This window comes from Pseudophryne corroboree, chromosome 2 (genome assembly GCF_028390025.1).
Source record: "Pseudophryne corroboree isolate aPseCor3 chromosome 2, aPseCor3.hap2, whole genome shotgun sequence".
Classification (NCBI taxonomy): Eukaryota; Metazoa; Chordata; class Amphibia; order Anura; family Myobatrachidae; genus Pseudophryne; species Pseudophryne corroboree.
The window spans coordinates 752,941,117-752,957,482 of NC_086445.1; positions in this window are offsets into that span (position 1 = coordinate 752,941,117).

A 16,366-nucleotide genomic window follows, 5' to 3' on the forward strand; every position below is an offset into this window, starting at 1 on the left:
CTTAGTCTTGTGGCGCCCCGGGCAAAATATGGGGGCGTGGCTTCGAATGGGGGCGTGGTCACGACGCTGAAAGAAAAAAATAAATAAAAAAGTATACTTACCATCCCCGTTCCTGATCCAGACCGCTGCAGACCCCCATCCGCCGGCGGCGCCGCTCTTCGATCTATGGGAGAGACGTTATTACGTCTCTCCCATAGAACAGCATAGACACTAGAGGTCAATTATGACCCCTAGTGTCTGTGCCACTATGCTGTGCGGTGCGCGATGACGTCATCGCGCATCGCACAGCAAAGGTCCTCTACATGAAGGGAAACTAGACCGTAGCCACTCAAGGACATTCACAGAGTTGTCCTGAAGCCAGGACAGGGGTGACGTGCCCAGGACAGGGGTGCCAGGGCAGGGGTGACGGGGCCAGGACAGTGGTGACGGAGCCAGGACAGGGGTGACGTGCCCAGGACATGGTGACAGGGCCCAGGGCAGGGGTGACAGGGCCCAGGGCAGGGGTGACAGGGCCCAGGGCAGGGGTGACGGGGCAAGGACAGGGGTGACATGCCCAGGACAGGGGTGCCAGGGCAGGGGTGACGGGGCCAGGACAGGGGTGACGGGGCCAGGACAGGGGTGACGGGGCCAGGACAGGGGTGACGGGCCCAGGGCAGGGGTGACGGGGCCCAGGGCAGGGGTGACGTGACCAGGACAGGGGTGACGTGACCAGGACAGGGCCAGGACAGGGGTGACGTAGCAAGACAGTGCCAGGACAGGGGGGCCATGACAGAACAGAGGGCATGGCCGAGATTGGTATTAGGGACAGCGACAGATAGATGTGTCTTACTTGAGTCACTGCTGCTGGCTGCTGCTGTCCCACTTCAACCTGGGTGGGAACCGATGCTGCTGGAGCCTGGGCTGGGCTGACTGTCTCAGGCTGGAATCCTGCTTCCTCTCCACTCAGTTTAACACAGCGGCCCCTCGTGGCTACAGGGTACTACCCCCATAGTGAGCTGGGAGACTAGAGAGACGTCTCCGCAGGAGACGCTGCGGCCGGGAGCGGGGATGTGGGAGGGGGCGAAGCATGTGGGCAGACTTCTGCAGCGCTGCCCACCAGCTAGATGAACGGTGAGAGATGGAGCTGGGCGCACCTCACCCCGGGCGGCAGCGCTGCAGCTAGCGGTGCGGGCCGGGATACCAGGGCTGGAGCATGAAAGACCTGCACAGCACTGTGACTGGGTACAGGGGGAAGGCGGGCCCCAGAGGTAGTCGGACCCCCATAGCAACTGCACTCCCTGCACCCACGGTAGCTACGCCCTTGGCTCCGATAATACATAATAACAAAATATTTGTTATTATGTTTGGCCTATGATTGCAGGAGCACCTCCAGCTTTTTGAATTCAAATCTAAGTTGAGATGTATAGTGACTAGCTGGTTCTAAATCTGATGTGTTATAATTATAATAGAATATTACTGTATGTCCAGTGCGGGATATTAACACAATATTGTACTCCGATAATACATCCCACTTACGTTTTATCTAAATGAGCCAATGTATACAGTTGTAATACTTGCAGTAATCTATGGCCTTAAGGTAGTTATTAAACCATAAGTAATAGCAGTGCATTTTTCCTATTGGATCTCAGCTGTACACAGTAGCATTATTATCTTTAATTATACGGCGCCACAAGGGTTCCGCCAGATCACTCCCTGGAAGTGGCTGCTCTGCAGCGTGGTCTGAGCAGACCCCCCAGCAACCCTTGGAAGAGAGCCTTGCTCTTAAGAGCTTACATTCCAAAGGGGAGAGGCAGACAGACAAGGGTGACACAGATGCATACCTCACAACATAATGACCCTCTCCAGGAGGGACAGAATGCTCTGCTCCTGGGCTTCCCATCACCTGTACTGAAACGCCTTTCTTATGCATTAAGCTGTTTAACACAGGTGCAGACAATCATAAATTAAGAGGAAAGTCCAGACGCATTTTGTCCCTCCTGGAGAGGGTCATGTTGGGAGGTATGCAGATAGGGTAGACAGTGAGCATAGGACAGAGGCTTAGGATGAGAGAGAGTACTGAAACCTTTCAAATGTATTAACATTTAAAGTGATTGTTAAGTAATAATAATGATATTTATATAGAACTTTTCTCCTAATAGGACTCAAAGTGCGTTACAGTTGTCATTTTACAGATCAAAATACAAAACAAGCTTAACAGTAGATATTAGTGAAATGCTTAAATAAATCGGTAAGTCTTTAGTCTATTTTTTAAAGAGTCTAGAGTGGCGGCTTCTCGCACTGTCCGGGGTAGAGAGTTCCATAGAGTCGGAGCCACAAAGTTGAAAGCTCGACCCCTAGATGAATTCAGGGAGATTCTAGGTACTGTTAGTAGTCCTTCATCTACAGATCATAGTACTTGAGTGGGACAGTAAGGAATCAGAAGCTGCTTTAGGTACCTTGGGCCCTGGTCATGTAGGGCTTTGAAAGTCAGCAAGCCAATCATAAAACCAATTTGGCATTTTACAGGTAGCCAGTGAAGGGAGTAGAGAATCAGTGTTATGTGGCTGTAACGGGGCTGGTTGGTTAATAGTCTGTCAGCTGCATTTTGAACCATCTGCAAGCGGTGCAATTCTTTTGCTGGGAGACCAAGGTAGAGGGCATTGCAGTAGTCTAGACGTGATGATACAAATGCATGTATGACTTTAGGCAGGTCTCTGAGGGAATTAAGTGCTTGATTCTGGCTATGTTCCTCAGATGAAAGAATTAGGATTTAATTGTGGCTGACACCTGATGTTTAAGTGTCAGGCCACTATCCAGGACAAAACCAAGATTCCGCACATGTTCAATGTTTAGTAGTTCTGAACCTCCAAGCGTAAGTCCTGTCATTTGGCTATGATACAGCCTGTGACCTATCATCATGACTTCTGTTTTATCAGGGTTCAGTCTCAGCCAACTGGCACTCATCCACTCCTGGGTTGTTATTGGGTTATAAGTACCTGGAGCAAAGGACAGGTACAGTTGTGTATCATCTGCATAGCAGTGGCAGACCAGGCCATGGCGTCTGATTATTTATCCCAGTGGTAGCATGTATACTGCAAAAAGCATGGGAGATAGTATAGAACACCACAAGTCAATGGCACTGGTGGCAAAGCCTATACTTCAGACAAAACTATCTGTGACCTGCCAGCGAGAAATCATTTTAACCAGCTGACTGTGCCATTCAGACCACAGAAATTCTTCAGGTGCTCAATTAGAATCCCATGGTCCATGGTGTCAAATGCTGCAGAGAGATCTAGAAGGATTAAGATTGAACAGTCACCTCTGTCTCCTGCCATTAGTAGATCATTAAGCACATATACCAGGACTTTTTCAGTGCTATGTCTTCTGAATCCTGACTGGAATGGATCATAAATGTCATGGGTGGACAGGCAGGTTTCTAGTTGTGTTACAATCACTTTCTCAATAACCTTTTCTAGAAAAGGAAGGTTTGATACTGTGGTTGGTGATGCAGTAAGGATCTAAATTAGATTTTAGTGTTCTGACTATTGCTTCTTTTAGTGGTTAAGGAAAAATGCCTGTCTGCAAAGAGCATTTAACTATTTTTGCAAATACAGGGCCTATTATTTCCATACACCCTAATAGAAGCTTGGTTGAGGCAAGGTCCAGATCACATGTGGAGGAGTTTTGTACTTCCACTTGGTCAAAGCAGGTCCATGCAGAGAGCTGGCTTTCATTGGCAGGCTTGCTAGAATGGCACTCCGTTGATGTCACTGTGGGAATTGCAGCCCGGTTGGTGGATACTTTATTTGCAAAGAATTTTGCAAACTCAATGCATCTTGACTGGGAGAGGGTTTCGTCAGGCTGCAGACAAGCTGGTTTGCAAAGCATCTCCACTGTACGGAAAAACTGAGCTGGCCTATTTTTTTGCCAACATGATTTTATTTGAAACTAACTCTGTTTTCTTGCAGGTGATTGTTGATTGATATTTTCCAAAGTATTTGATTAGATTTAATTTATCCTCTTCCAGTTTGTCTTCCTCCATCGTCTTTCAAGTCTATGACCCCTTTTCTTAAGCTCTCGAATACTGTTGTCAAACCAAGGTGCTTGACAGTGTGGTTTGCAAGGTCGTATATGCACAGGGGCGATAGTATCCATTGCAGCTGTCATATCCCTGTTATAATAACGGACTAGGGAACACGGATCTTCACAGCCCCCCCCCCCCCCCCCCATTACTGCAGAGAGGTCCAAGTTAGCTGCAAGAGCCTGAGGAGTCATAAAACTCCTTGGACGATACCTGGTCAATTCCATGGGCACAGATCTATTTTGAGGGGTTGTGACTGAGAACCATGTTGAGTGGTGGTTCTAAGTTTAAGTGCTTTTTTAAAGCAGATGGCCCCCCACCAATTGTAAAAATGAGTGTGGGCGGCAATTCTGGTACAGAGCACCAAAAAGTCTAGTTACGGCTCCGGCTGTAAGTGAAGACCCTTGGAGAGAGCACTTAGAGCAGTTGCATCCGTGGCTCACTGACAGTATCGGAAGCGAATATTTCACACAATGTAGGCACTAGGCTCCCATTTGTGCAGCCCTGCAGCTTGAATTGTGATGTTGGCAGCAGAGAACTTTGAGTTATAAACCCTGTTTTAGAAGAATGAAGACATTAGCTGTAAGGGGCTAAGTACTGTATATGATCAAAATTTTTTACTGACCATAAGAACCTTCAATATTTCAAGATTGCCAAGATATTAAATCCAAGACAAGTTTCTGTATACGTTTTTCAAATCTGATCTTCATGCTGAAAAACTTAGATGAGCTGTCCTTGTAGAAGGTACATGACACTTTAAAATAGTAACTTTAAAAACAAAAGCATCCTATCCTATCCTACTCAGTTTGAGGGCCAGTCTCTAAAAGGTTGCTAGAGAATTTGTAATGGCCTGTGAAACATGTGCACGTATAAAAAGCATAAGGAGTCATACTCTAATGCAGGCCAACTGAGCTATCTTCAAGACTGTTACACAATCAGGAAAATTATGCCAACACAGATCTAGAGAGGGAGTTCTAAAAAGGGAGTGGGGACTTAGTCACCTTATTACATCTCCACGACCAAGAAGTCCCTTTACATATTAAGGAGAACCCATTGTTATGGTATACCAAGAAATTATGTACTTTGATGAGGCGTAAACATAATTTCTCTGACGTCCTAGTGGATGCTGGGACTCCGTCAGGACCATGGGGAATAGCGGCTCCGCAGGAGACAGGGCACAAAATTTAAAAGTTTGACCACTAGGTGGTGTGTACTGGCTCCTCCCCCTATGACCCTCCTCCAAGCCTCAGTTAGGTTTTTGTGCCCGTCCGAGCAGGGTGCAATCTAGGTGGCTCTCCTAAAGAGCTGCTTAGAAAAAGTTTGTTAGGTTTTTTATTTTCAGTGAGTCCTGCTGGCAACAGGCTCACTGCAACGAGGGACTTAGGGGAGAAGAAGTGAACTCACCTGCGTGCAGGATGGATTTGCTTCTTAGGCTACTGGACACTAGCTCCAGAGGGACGATCACAGGTACAGCCTGGATGGGTCACCGGAGCCGCGCCGCCGACCCCCTTGCAGATGCCGAATAGAGAAGAGGTCCAGAAACCGGCGGCAGAAGACGTCTCAGTCTTCATGAGGTAGCGCACAGCACTGCAGCTGTGCGCCATTGCTCTCGCACACTTCACACCAGCGGTCACTGAGGGTGCAGGGCGCTGGGGGGGGGCGCCCTGGGCAGCAATGTAATATACCTATTCTGGCTAAAATATATCACATATAGCCCCTGGGGCTATATGGATGTATTTAACCCCTGCCAGGTTCCAAAAAAAACGGGAGAAGAAGCCCGCCGAAAAGGGGGCGGGGCCTATTCTCCTCAGCACACAGCGCCATTTTCCTGCCCAGCTCCGCTGCGAGGAAGGCTCCCAGGACTCTCCCCTGCACTGCACTACAGAAACAGGGTAAAAACAGAGAGGGGGGGCACTTATTGGCGATATTTATAATATTTGAGCTGCTATAAAGGGAACACACTTATTAAGGTTGTCCCTATATATATTTATAGCGCTTGGGTGTGTGCTGGCAAACTCTCCCTCTGTCTCCCCAAAGGGCTAGTGGGGTCCTGTCTTCTATCAGAGCATTCCCTGTGTGTCTGCTGTGTGTCGGTACGTGTGTGTCGACATGTATGAGGACGATGTTGGCGTGGAGGCGGAGCAATTGCCTGTAATGGTGATGTCACCCCCTAGGGAGTCGACACCAGAATGGATGGCTTTGTTTATGGAATTACGGGATAGTGTCAGCACGCTACAAAAGTCGGTTGACGACATGAGACAGCCGGCAAACCAGTTAGTACCTGTCCAGGCGTCTCAGACACCGTCAGGGGCTGTAAAACGCCCTTTACCTCAGTCGGTCGACACAGACCCAGACACTGACACTGAATCCAGTGTCGACGGTGAAGAAACAAACGTATTTTCCAGTAGGGCCACACGTTATATGATCACGGCAATGAAGGAGGCTTTGCATATCTCTGATACTGCAAGTACCACAAAAAGGGGTATTATGTGGGGTGTGAAAAAACTACCGATAGTTTTTCCTGAATCAGAGGAACTGAATGAAGTGTGTGATGAAGCGTGGGTTACCCCAGATAGAAAACTGCTAATTTCAAAGAAGTTATTGGCATTATACCCTTTCCCGCCAGAGGTTAGGGCGCGCTGGGAAACACCTCCTAGGGTGGATAAGGCGCTCACACGCTTATCAAAGCAAGTGGCGTTACCGTCTCCTGATACGGCCGCCCTCAAGGATCCAGCTGATAGGAGGCTGGAGAATACATTAAAAAGTATATACACACATACGGGTGTTATACTGAGACCAGCAATCGCCTCAGCCTGGATGTGCAGTGCTGGCGTGGCTTGGTCGGAGTCACTGTCTGAAAATATTGATACCCTGGATAGGGACAGTATTTTACTAACTATAGAGCAGTTAAAGGATGCATTTCTTTATATGCGAGATGCACAGAGAGATATTTGCACTCTGGCATCAAGAGTAAGTGCGATGTCCATATCTGCCAGAAGAAGTTTATGGACGCGCCAGTGGTCAGGTGATGCGAATTCCAAACGACATATGGAAGTATTGCCGTATAAGGGGGAGGAATTATTTGGGGTCGGTCTATCGGATCTGGTGGCCACGGCAACGGCCGGAAAATCCACCTTTTTACCCCAGGTCACCTCCCAGCAGAAAAAGCCGCAGGCTTTTCAGCCACAGTCCTTTCGTTCCTATAAGAACAAACGAGCAAAAGGACATTCCTATTTGCCCCGAGGCAAAGGAAAGGGTAAGAGACTGCAACAAGCAGCTCCTTCCCAGGAGCAGAAGCCCTCCCCGGCTTCTACAAAGGCGTCAGCATGACGCTGGGACCTTACAAGCAGACTCAGGGGCGGTGGGGGGTCGCCTCAAACATTTCAGCGCACAGTGGGCTCACTCGCAGGTGGACCCCTGGATCCTGCAGGTAGTATCTCAGGGTTACAGGTTGGAATTCGAGAAGTCCCCTCCTCGCCGTTTCCTAAAGTCTGCTTTGCCAACGTCTCCCTCCGACAGGCCGACGGTATTGGAGGCCATTCACAAGCTGTATTCTCAGCAGGTGATAGTCAAGGTACCCCTCCTACAACAGGGACAGGGGTATTACTCCACGCTATTTGTGGTACCGAAGCCGGACGGCTCGGTAAGACCGATTCTAAATCTAAAATTTCTGAACCTGTACATACAAAAATTCAAGTTCAAGATGGAGTCACTCAGAGCAGTGATAGCGAATCTGGAAGAAGGGGATTTTATGGTGTCCTTGGACATCAAGGATGCTTACCTTCATGTTCCAATTTGTCCTTCACACCAAGGGTACCTCAGGTTCGTGGTCCAAAACTGTCATTATCAGTTTCAGACGCTGCCGTTTGGATTGTCCACGGCACCCCGGGTCTTTACCAAGGTAATGGCCGAAATGATGATCCTTCTTCGAAGAGAAGGCGTCTTAATTATCCCTTACTTGGACGATCTCCTGATAAGGGCAAGATCCAGAGAACAGCTGGAGGTCGGAGTAGCACTAACCCAAGTAGTGCTCCAACAACACGGGTGGATTCTGAATTTTCCAAAATCCCAACTGATCCCGACGACACGTCTGTTGTTCCTAGGGATGATTCTGGACACTGTTCAGAAAAAGGTATTTCTTCCGGAGGAGAAAGCCAGGGAGTTATCCGATCTAGTCAGGAACCTCCTAAAACCAGGAAAAGTATCTGTGCATCAATGCACAAGAGTCCTGGGAAAAATGGTAGCTTCTTACGAAGCGATTCCATTCGGCAGATTCCATGCACGAACTTTTCAGTGGGATCTGCTGGACAAATGGTCCGGATCGCATCTGCAGATGCATCAGCGGATAAAATTGTCCACAAGGACAAGAGTGTCTCTGCTATGGTGGTTGCAGAGTGCTCATCTGTTAGAGGGCCGCAGATTCGGCATACAGAACTGGGTCCTAGTGACCACGGATGCCAGCCTGAGAGGCTGGGGAGCGGTCACACAGGGAAGAAACTTCCAGGGCGTGTGGTCAAGCCTGGAGACGTCTCTTCACATAAATATACTGGAGCTAAGAGCAATCTACAATGCTCTAAGCCTGGCAAAACCTCTGCTTCAGGGTCAGCCGGTGTTGATTCAGTCGGACAACATCACGGCAGTCGCCCACGTAAACAGACAGGGCGGCACAAGAAGCAGGAGGGCAATGGCAGAAGCTGCAAGGATTCTCCGCTGGGCAGAAAATCATGTGTTAGCACTGTCAGCTGTGTTCATCCCGGGAGTGGACAACTGGGAAGCAGACTTCCTCAGCAGACACGATCTGCACCCGGGAGAGTGGGGACTTCATCCAGAAGTCTTCCACATGATTGTGGTCCATTGGGAAAGACCAATGGTGGACATGATGGCGTCCCGCCTCAACAAAAAACTGGACAGGTATTGCGCCAGGTCAAGAGACCCTCAGGCAATAGCTGTAGACGCTCTGGTAACACCATGGGTGTACCAGTCAGTGTATGTGTTTCCTCCTCTGCCTCTCATACCAAAAGTACTGAGAATTATATGGCAAAGGGGAGTAAGAATGATACTCGTGGCTCCGGATTGGCCAAGAAGAACTTGGTACCCGGAACTTCAGGAGATGCTCACGGAAGATCCGTGGCCTCTACCTCTAAGACGGGACCTGCTTCAGCAGGGACCGTGTCTATTCCAAGACTTACCGCGGCTGCGTTTGACGGCATGGCGGTTGAACGCCGAATCCTAATGGAAAAAGGCATTCCGGAAGAGGTCATCCCTACCCTGGTAAAAGCCAGGAAGGAGGTGACTGCACAACATTATCACCGCATTTGGAGAAAATATGTTGCGTGGTGTGAGGCCAGGAAGGCCCCGACGGAGGAATTTCAACTGGGTCGATTCCTACATTTCCTGCAAACAGGATTGTCTATGGGCCTCAAATTAGGGTCCATTAAGGTTCAAATTTCGGCCCTGTCGATTTTCTTCCAGAAAGAATTGGCTTCAGTTCCTGAAGTCCAGACTTTTGTAAAAGGAGTACTACATATACAGCCCCCGGTTGTGCCCCCAGTGGCACCGTGGGACCTTAATGTAGTTTTGGATTTTCTCAAATCCCATTGGTTTGAGCCACTCAAATCGGTGGATTTGAAATATCTTACATGGAAAGTAACCATGCTACTGGCCCTGGCTTCAGCCAGGAGAGTGTCAGAATTGGCGGCTTTATCGTATAAAAGCCCATATCTGATTTTCCATTCGGACAGGGCAGAACTGCGGACGCGTCCTCACTTTCTGCCTAAGGTGGTTTCAGCGTTTCACCTGAACCAGCCTATTGTGGTGCCTGCGGCTACTAGCGATTTGGAGGATTCCAAGTTGCTGGACGTTGTCAGAGCATTGAAAATATATATTTCAAGGACGGCTGGAGTCAGAAAATCTGACTCGCTGTTTATACTGTATGCACCCAACAAGCTGGGTGCTCCTGCTTCTAAGCAGACGATTGCTCGTTGGATTTGTAGCACAATTCAACTTGCACATTCTGTGGCAGGCCTGCCACAGCCTAAATCTGTCAAGGCCCATTCCACAAGGAAGGTGGGCTCATCTTGGGCGGCTGCCCGAGGGGTCTCGGCATTACAACTCTGCCGAGCAGCTACGTGGTCAGGGGAGAACACGTTTGTAAAATTCTACAAATTTGATACCCTGGCTAAGGAGGACCTGGAGTTCTCTCATTCGGTGCTGCAGAGTCATCCGCACTCTCCCGCCCGTTTGGGAGCTTTGGTATAATCCCCATGGTCCTGACGGAGTCCCAGCATCCACTAGGACGTCAGAGAAAATAAGATTTTACTTACCGATAAATCTATTTCTCGTAGTCCGTAGTGGATGCTGGGCGCCCATCCCAAGTGCGGATTGTCTGCAATACTTGTACATAGTTATTGTTACAAAAAAATCGGGTTGTTATTGTTGTGAGCCGTCTGTTCAGAGGCTCCTACGTTTGTCATACTGTTAACTGGGTTCAGATCACAAGTTGTACGGTGTGATTGGTGTGGCTGGTATGAGTCTTACCCGGGATTCAAAATCCTTCCTTATTGTGTACGCTCGTCCGGGCACAGTATCCTAACTGAGGCTTGGAGGAGGGTCATAGGGGGAGGAGCCAGTACACACCACCTAGTGGTCAAACTTTTAAATTTTGTGCCCTGTCTCCTGCGGAGCCGCTATTCCCCATGGTCCTGACGGAGTCCCAGCATCCACTACGGACTACGAGAAATAGATTTATCGGTAAGTAAAATCTTATTGTTAATATGCTGTGGTAAGAGGGGTGGTCTGTTCCCTGATTTGTTCACATTCTGCTGGAATCAGCTCCCTCCAAGGGAGAAGAAAACAAGACCGGCACATTCTGCAGCTGCAGTAGAGATTTGGGACTCTGGGTTTTGTGGATTGCCCAGATAAAGCAGGAACTCATTACTAAAAATAGGAAGAGTTTAAAACTCCCATACACCCACTGCAGGCTGCACTGATACCCATTAGGGGCCAGCAAGTAGGGTGCAGTTCTATAGTGCCAGGGACTTTGGACGTTGGCTGTGCCAGAGATGATGGCTGTAGGTCTTTGCAGCAGAATAACTGATAAGCACGAGGAGTGCTGGGACCTTCATGTTGGTTTATTGTAAGTTATGTGCACCTTCCTATCCTGGAGATCATCGACCTGTTGCAGGCCCATTTTAAATCATGTGAGGATGGGATAGGGAAGTAGGGAAAAACGGTCAAATAGCACAAGGATTGCTGTTAGCAAGTATACAGGATAGGCTAATCCACATCATACATTTAATTTATACCACTTGATTACAGTGTAAATGAATTTACTCAATGAAGGTGCACCCTGAGAGTAATAAGACAGTAGGATAAAGGGCAAGATAAAGCAAAATACTCTTTTTGGGGTGCACTCTGCCTATACTTAAAATATAACTTTTATTGAATATATATATATATATATATATACACACACACACACAGTGTATAAAATTATTATTAGAAATTTTTTTTTGTGAGAACTAATTTATTTAAAGGCTTAAAATCCCACTAGAAAGGGATAATAGTGGGTGTAGTAATGCTCACTGTGAAAATATGTCACTAGGTGATTTAACCCTGAATATGGAAATAACCTTAAATAAGGCCATACATATGCTAATTGCATATTGAAATCCCTGTCAGAGAAATGAAAAGGCACACAGTAAGATAAATAAGGACAAGATAGGTGCTTCTTCTTAAGAACACTAGAGAAAAATACAGCCACAATTTCGTAGATGAGGATAGTCAAGCACATGCAAGTTCAGGAACATATAACCAGAAATAGCGTAAGACAGTGATGATTATTCACATTTGTTAAATTGCAAATTAATATGATCAACAAGCTTGATGTCAATTATTAAAATATCAGAGAGCAGTAATTTGAAGCATAACTGAAACACTGTAGGTTAATTCAGAACAGCAGCGTGTGAATCTGTATACACTGTATATGTTTTGCTGAAAATGTAACAGTTTGTTAAATGGCAACAAGAAAATGGTGGGCTATAAAACCCAGTGATACGTCAACAAGTAAATGGAAACCGGTTAACTATTCCATAGCTTTTTTACATGTCCCTTGGGTGAGTTACTGTATCAAACAGAGGTAGTTTGTAGTATGGGGTTGGTATTGGGAGACCGGCGTTTGGGATCCCGGAGGTCTCCATACCGACGCCAGAATGCCGGCAGGAGGGGGGGAAGCGCAACGAAGCCCCTTGCAGGCTTGCTGCAATTGCCACGCAGCGGGCTCGATGGCTCGCCACAGGTTCTATTCCCACTCCAGAGGAGTGGGATAGTCCCTGTAAGGCAGCAAGTAACTGTCGGGCTGTCCACCGCTCAGGATTCCGGCATCGGTAGAGTGACCAGCGGTCTCCCGACCGCCGGTCACATGACTACATCCCTTAGAATGCACACTAGTCAAATAATGTGACTGGAATTGCACTAAAATAGATAACCATGATTGATTCTCATAAGGCTGTAGTAGTAATATCCAAGAATTGATGCTCTAGTGCAGGGGTGGGCAATTATTTCAGCTGAGGGGCCACTTAACACTTTCCAATGAGTATTCGAGGGCCACCATAGGCACGCGCCAAAAATATAGGGGTGTGGCTTCATGGGGAAGGGGCGTGGCCACAAAATAATACAGATTCCTATTAGGCTGCACAATAGTCTATATTATTCAAATTACACTGCACAGTAGCGCCACTTACACACATTACTCCATGTAGAGCCCCTATCACACATTTTGCCAGGTAGAGTCCTCTTTTACACAGTACGACAGGTAGAGTCCCCTTTTACACAGTACGGCAAGCAGAGCCCCTTGTTACACATTTACAGCAAGCAGAGGTCCCTGTTACACATTATGGCAGGTAGAGCTCCATTTTACACATTACGGCAGAGCCCCCTTTTACACATTACGGCAGACAGAGCCCCCTTTTACACATTATGGCAGACAGAGTTCCCTTTTTACACATTACGGCAGGCAGAGTAAAAAAATAAAACATACAGCACAATAAATGATAGATAATTTCCAATCCCTAGGTCAGTGTTACACACTATGGAATTAGGTGTATGCATGCACTGAAATAGCTTGGTAACCTCTCTCTGCTTTTTACCACCTCTACAGATCACTGGTTTTGGAAGAAGCAGAATTTGGCGTGCTTCTTCAGTACGACCTTGCAAGACAAAATCAGTGATCTGCCCGCTGGAGAGATCAGCTCCTGCTGCACGCTGCCCACATGAGAGATCCGCTGGCCGCCCGCTGCAGAGATCCACACTCTTCTTGATGTGGCTCCGCACCCCCGCACTGCCCAGCGCCTGAGACGTCTGAAAGAAAATCCCGGTCAGCAGCCCCTGTGACGTGCCCGGGATTTCCTCAGTGGCGCCGCATCTCTCAGAGCTGCTGTAGCGCAATGACAAGCAGCTCAGCCAGTCAGGCCGCTTGTTATTGCGCACTGGTGGGGGAAAGCGGTCCAGGCAGGATCGGTTCCTGGGCCGCATGTTGCCCACCCCTAGTCTAGTGAGATTTGCTGCAGCAATATTATATCCTTGCTGGATGGTGCTGGCTTCCCAGTAGCTAGACACAATTATGCAGCTGCTGCTTGGTCATTTATAGGTAGGGCATTGGTGGCCAAGTGAGCATGCCATGTGTAACAATTTTAGAGGAAGGAAAATAAAATAAGTGGTGTTTTTGCTTGTTGAGACTGATTATCTCCTAGGTAGCCCTGATACGTATCACAGTGCAGAGAGACCCGGGATTAAATCCCAATGAGAGAGCTCTGAGTGAGATGACAGTTGAACAAAAGAATAGAGCAGTGCCAAAAGGAGTGGTGGACTGCTACTGCCAGTTATGTGTGACAATGGGGGTGTCAGAGTAAACAATAGATGGGTGTGTCACATACACTAATGAGCAGTTGCTGAAGGAAGTGTAGTGGTGGGTGGGCACCGTTAAATAGTCAGCGTGTGTTCTGGTGCCCAAAGCATTGCAGGAGCAGATAACCTGAATGCAGCGCCACGCTGTCTGTTCAGATGCCCGCCCACTGTGAGTAGTACCTAGATAAGTTAAGGCATTGGAAATATGTCAGCAGGGTAGAGAAAATGTACCACTGTGCCCACTGTATTGGTGCACTTGAGTGTAGTGCCCGCTGTACCTGAGCCGCTGATGCGTTAATGCTGAACGGGAGCCAGCACACTGATGGCTTTGTCAGGGAGGGTAGAGGGAGCTAGCGATTGCGCATAGCGGGAACTCCGGGGGGATCCGTAGCATATGCTTCACCGGGGCTTACTTTCCAACTGAGGAAGGAAAAGGATAAGTGTCTTTAACCCCAGAGTGGGCGCTTTTTGGTATCTTTCCAAGTGGTCAAAAAATATGTAAAGGTAGCAAGAAATTGCTGCTTGCAATAAGTTCAGCGGCTTGTAAAGCCATCCTACAAGTGTGGATACACCATCTTTGTCTTTATTAAGAACAAACTCTTTTATTTTGTCCGAATGGAGTGGGTGGGAGTGGAGTTTTAGAGAGAGAAGAAAGTGGAACAATTTTTTGCAGTATGGGAAAGCTACATCACAACTTTTTCTATTGCGATTATATGACAAATTCATGGCTCGCTATAGGGCCTAGTGACTGCCTATAGTGGGATATGTATATATCTATAGGGTCTAGCAACCTGTTATGCCTCAGGCCTTGTGCCCGTCTACTAGACCCCAACCCTGTAGTACCATGGCCTAGTGCCCATTTGCCGCACAGGTCTATGCCTGACAAAGAAAATGTCATACCCTTAATGGAAGTTCCAGGGCCCCTCTCTTGGCAGCACTTTCCAGGTAGTATTTACGGGCAAATCTCCACTGCCTCAGGATTTCTGGTGTCTTTAGTGCTGGCCTTCAATTGGAGAGAAGTGGCCTGTTTAAGCTCTTTTGCAGAGTTCACTGCTTCTCTTGGGTTTCTTCTGGTGCCTTCACTGACTTTAATTCTATCAGTTGTCTTTTCTTCTTCCCCAGGGTAGCGGCAGCCCTGCTTCATCTCTTTTGCATAGGCCATCATTGACACACAACTTACATTTTCTCTGGCATCTGCAGCTTCTACTCCATCCTCTTCTCTGGCTTCCACGATCTTCACCGTCTCTTCGTCTTCCATGGACTTCTTTGTCTTCCATGGACTTCTTTCTTCACCTGGGTAGTGGCGGCGCTTACTTCAGCTCTACTGCACAGACCACTTTTCCCCCAGAGCTTCTGTTATCTTCTCTGGTTTCAGCAATCTTCAGGAGCTCTTCATTGCCCCATGCCATCTCAAGAAGGATTCAAGCCTAACAGTGTGCATGTGTGGGGCGGAGTTGATGAGCAATTTGCCACAAAAACCTCAACCACTGCCTGACCCCGCTACACAGGGGCGAATTGGGATGGAGAACCAGCCTGGGAAATTCATGGAAGCAGGCCTAATGGGGGCAGGGTCTGTTGAGTGGGTGGGTTCTGTAGGATGCCTGATTCTGTGTTGGACGAACTTGAAGCTTCCTTGCGACGTTTGCTGCAGTTGTGTCTGTGTCTTTATGCTACACAGACCTTCCCTGGTGTACAGCCAAACATACGAATGTGCAAGGACTGAGATGCCCACCACTGGTTGCACCATTGAAACTTTCACTAGCCCTATGCTAGGTGCAGATCATCTCCCTGTGTATGGCCCCCAATGTGATCAATTCAGCACATCTATGCGCAACTACTTTCAGCAACATGCCCATACTACATTACATCTGCGTCTGATTAGTCAATTCCCTGTAACCACCTAGGAACGCTTAACTCAATGTTAAAACACATCTCAGTGTGTGCATATGGGTCTGCACTGCAACTCTGTAAGAACACCTTTGGAACGCAGGCAAAAAACATTGCACAAGAAAAAAAATACATTGGCCCCAACAGGAAAAAACAGAGAGATGCAGACAGCCAGCAAGAGACAGAGAGCACAGGAGCAGCAGAGAGAAACAGACAGCAAGAGAGCAGCAGGAGACAGCCAGCAAAACAGCAGCAGAGAGAGACAGCAAGAGGGCAGCAAAGACAGCAAGTAAACAGCAGAGACTGATAGCAAGAGAGCAGCAGAGAGGCAGACAGACAGCAAGAGAGAGGCAGGGAGACAGATAGTAAGAGAGCATTATAGAGAAACAGCAAAAAAGCAGCAGAGACAGCAAGAGAGAAGCAGAGTGAGAGCATCATCAGGGACAGCCAGAAGTGCAGAGAGAGAGAGAAAGAGAGAGAGAGAGAGACGTAATAAGCAGTGGAGAGACAGCCAGT